At 52.2% G+C, this 4,164-nt stretch overlaps 1 protein-coding gene across 2 annotated transcripts in view; it reads right to left on the bottom strand.

Annotated features, from left to right (window-relative positions):
• Positions 1-4,151, bottom strand: part of BRAT1 (BRCA1-associated ATM activator 1) — a 12,258-nt gene extending 8,107 nt beyond the window's left edge. Inside the window, exon 1 of one of the 2 annotated variants that reach the window (XM_010833212.1) lies at positions 3,657-4,151. The gene's annotated coding sequence lies outside the window, so the exon portion shown is untranslated. Of the gene's footprint in view, positions 1-1,046; positions 1,635-3,656 lie in introns of those variants that run through there. The other variant, XM_010833219.1, reaches the window with a different exon arrangement.
• Between the last annotated feature and the right edge of the window lie 13 nt (positions 4,152-4,164).

The raw sequence follows: 4,164 nt of genomic DNA, 5'->3' as shown, positions 1-4,164 counted from the left end.
GGGAAGGGGCGCAGGCCGGCGGCCGCCGGTGACCGTAGCCATTATTGTTACCGCATAAGAGCGGACCTGCGGCCGCCGCCCCTCGCCCAGCCTCCAGCCGCCTCTAGTTCCCCACTCGTCCTTGCCCTGGCCGCCGCTTCCAGGGAGCCTTCCCGGACCCTGCGCCCTCGCCGCTTGGCGCCTGCGAAGCCGGGCCTGAGCGGAGCCTGCGATCGCGGCCCGCCGGGGTGACGGAGCCCACTGCGTAAGTGCCCGCCCACCGGTGATTCCAGGGCTGGGGGCCTCGGACGGGGCGACGGACACGAGCCGTGCCGGGTGTGAGGGAGGAACCCCAGGCGCCGATCAGGGCATGTTTTCCGGAGGAGGTGCCGCCCGCCCAGGGTCGCTCCCCCGGGTCAGAGCGGGCGTGTTCTCAACTCTTCCTTCACCCACTGTTTCTGGGGCGTCAGCCATCAGCTGTAGATACCACTGTGGGTGAATAAACTGCATTCCGGTGGCGGGGTGACGGGACTTGGGGTGGGGGTGAGGGAAAACAAGGCAAAAAAAAAAAAACCCAAAGCGGATCGTGTCCATCAAGTCATAAAGTGCCCTGCAGAAAATAAAACAGCCCATGTAAGAGAGGCGGGGTGGTGGGCTGCTTTAGATTGGGTGCCAGGAGCAGCCCCTGAGAAGCTGGAGTGTCCTGATGTCCCCGATGAAAAGGAGGCAGCGGGGTGAAGATCTGAGACACCGGGGCCAGCAGGTGCAGAGGTCCTGAGGTGGGAAAGTGCAGGGTTCCAGGGCGCGAAAGAGAGCTTGCTGGGATCTCATTGGGCGACCTGTGTGGATGGAAGGGAGCCGTGGGCCTTGCAGGCAGTTCCGGATCTGAATTCACTCCTGCCACAATGGGAAGGCTTTGGAGGGCTCCAGACAGAGGGAGCTTGACTCACGGTTGCTTCCTTCACTGGGAGGAGATGGCAGAACCCGCAGGGCTGCCCGGCGCTTTCCCCAAGTGGGGGCTCAGGGCTCCTGCCCCTTGTTCCCCAAGGCACCAAGTCCTGCCTCACCTGGAAGGCCGGCCGCCCGTGCTGGTCTCAGTTACTGCTCCTTCACCTTTAAAAGTAGCTCCTCACACTGTGACTGTAAAGGTCATTCACGCCCAGAAAAGAAAGTCAATGACCCGTAATCTAACTGCCTGCAGAAAACCAGTTAGTGTTTAGTATATTTCTTTCTGATATTTTTTTCAACATTTTTTCTTCCCATATGGCTTTTAAAACTTGGGATCCTGTTTATATTGTTTTGTAATTCTTGCCGTTTAATTTACTGCTAGCATCTTCCCATACCTACGTTTTCAAAAACATGTTTTAAAAGCTAAGTTTGTGTATACGTATAACTGAATCACTCTGTTGCACCCCTGTAACTGACGCAGCGTTGTAAATCAGCTGTACTTCAGTTTAAAAGAGAGAGAGAGAAATGCATCAAACAGATAAAGACAAATGCTGTATGATCTCACTTCCATATGGAATCTCAAAAAGCTGAATTCTAAACAGCAAGGACTGACTGTGTAGCACAGGCTACGTTCAATATCTTATAACCTATAATGGAAAAGAATCTGGAAAAAAGTATGTATATAACTAAATCACTTTACTGTACACCTGAAGCTAATATAATATAGTAAATCAACTGTACTTCACTTTAAAAAATTTTTCAACTCTTAATTTGGGGGACTTCCATGGTGGGTCCAGTGGCTAAGGCTCTTCGCTCCCAATGCAGGGGGTCTGGGTTTGACCCCTGGTCAGGAAACTAGGGTCCAAGTGCCAGGACTAAGAGTTCACATGCCACAGCTAAAAATCCCACATGTCACCACTAAAAAGATTCCGCATGCCCTGCGTGCTGCAACTAAGACCCAACATAGCCAAAGAACAAAAGAAAAGTTTTTTAAATAAATAAAATGAAAAAATAAAACTCTAACTTGTGAATTCCCCGGAGGTCCAGCGACTAGGACCCTTGAGCCTCCACTGCAGGGGACATGGGTTTGATCCCTGGTCAGGAAGCTAGGGTCCCATGTGACCTGCAGCACAGCCAAAATAAATAAATACATGTGTAAAGTCTTCACAAGTATAATTCATGCAAAAATGGAAAGATAATATTTTTTAAAATAACCTAATCAGTTCAGTCACTCAGTCGTGTCCGACTCTTTGCGACCCATGGACTGCAGCGTGCCAGGCCTCCCTGTCCATCACCAACTCCCGGAGCTACTCAAACTCATGTCCGTTAAGTCGGTGATGCCATCCAGCCATCTCATCCTCTGACATTCCCTTCTCCTCCCGGCTTCAATCTTTCCCAGCATCAGGGTCTTTTCAGATGAGTCAGTTCTTCGAATCAGGTGGCCAAAGGATTGCAGTTTCAGCTTTAGCATCAGTCCTTCCAATGAATATTTAGGACTGATTTCCTTTAGGATGGACTGGTTGGATCTCCTTGCAGGCCAAGGGACTCTCAAGAGTCTTCTCCAACACCACAGTTCAAAAGAGTCAATTCTTTGGCAGTCAGCCTTCTTTATAGTCCAACTCTCACATCCATACACGAAGACTGGGAAAACCGTAGCTTTGACTAGATGGACCCTTGTCGGCCAAGTAATGTCTCCGCTTTTTAATATGCTGTCTAGGTTGGTCAAAACTTTTCTTCCAAAGAGCAAGCATCTTTTAATTTCATGGCGATGGTCACCATCTGCAGTGCTTTGGGAGCCCCCCAAAAATAAAGTCTCTCACTGTTTACATTGTTTCCCCATCTATTTGCCATGAATTGATGGGACCAGATGCCATGGTCTTAGTTTTCCGAATGTTGAGTTTTAAGCCAGCTTTTTCACTCTCCTCTTTCATTTTCATCAAGAGGTTCTAACCTGATAGGACACTCTTGTTTTAACTCTCCATTCCCTTCCTTTTGGACTTCCCTGTTGGCTCAGACAGTTAAAAATCTGCCTATAATACAGGAGACCTGGGTTCCATCCCTTGGTTGGGAAGATCCCCAGAAGGGAATAGCAACCCACTCCAGTTTTCTTGCCTGAAGACTCTCCTGGACAGAGGAGCCTGGTGGGCTACAGTCCATGGGGTCGCAAAGAGTCAGGCAGGACTGAGTAACTAACACTTCTTGCTTTTCCTCCATTGTTTTCACCTTGCGCTATTGGTAACCACGCTGCTCTAACGGTTCTTACGCACAGAAGCGTTTGTCAAGCCCCTGACACACGCTGGCTCTGAGACCACCCGGGTGCCCGCGTGCCGTGGTCCACAGGAGCGCAGTCCCGTGGGAGGGACCAGCGCCAGCGCTCTGCTAGGAGGCTGGCAGCCGTTGGCCCTGGCTGACTGGCGGTTTCCCTGCTGAGCCAACATCTGTTCTCAACCAGACGAGACCCTCGAGGGCAGGCACTGGGAGCAGAGTCGCCTCTGGACTTGCTCGTGCACCTCACGGGGCACGTACGGTGCTGGGGTCCCCGGTGAAGGGCTTCCAGGTTCCAGAACAGGGTAGGAGCATCTGTAGAGCGTTTCCTGCTCCCGAGGTTCTCCGTCACCTGCTCCAAGGCCCCCCGCTCCCGCCCCATGCCAGACCTCTTGCTTGCATCCACTGGGCTGTCCCGCCTCACCGTCCTCCCCAGCCCCACCACAGCCCTCCTCTGAACTTACAGAGGTGGCTACCCTGAAGCCTGCGCACGCCGAGCCTGCAGCGGGGCCCTTCAGACGGAGCTTCCATCGCCTGCTGTCTCCCTGTACGACTGTAATGTCGGTCGCACTTTTCCTGTTCCTCTGTTATCTCAGTCTTTTTGTTGAAAACTTGACCTTTAGTTAATATATTACCGCAGCTCCCCCCCCGCCCCCCCCCGCAACATTTAGATAATACATTACAGCTTATCCCACGCCTCCTCCCCCCAGTTTGTTTATTTGGGGAGGGACTTGGCTGATATTTCTCTGAAGTTGTCGTCCCCACACTGTGCAGCCTGTTTCCCTGCTCAGACTTTTAAAAAATCCTTTAGCCCAACTACCTTGGGGTTACCCTTGGGGCAGCAGAGGCCACTTGTTGGTCAGAGGTTGTTTCACCCCCTGGGTCAGTCAGATTTCTGCCGTTACTCATTGCGTGTGCGTGCCCCTGCGTGTGCATGTGTGTGCAGGCGGCTGTCGCCATTCAGGGGTTTCC

The sequence above is a fragment of the Bison bison genome, unplaced genomic scaffold (genome assembly GCF_000754665.1).
Source record: "Bison bison bison isolate TAMUID 2011002044 unplaced genomic scaffold, Bison_UMD1.0 scf7180017845289, whole genome shotgun sequence".
Lineage (NCBI taxonomy): Eukaryota > Metazoa > Chordata > Mammalia > Artiodactyla > Bovidae > Bison > Bison bison.
This window is presented reverse-complemented; position numbering and strand designations above follow the sequence as displayed.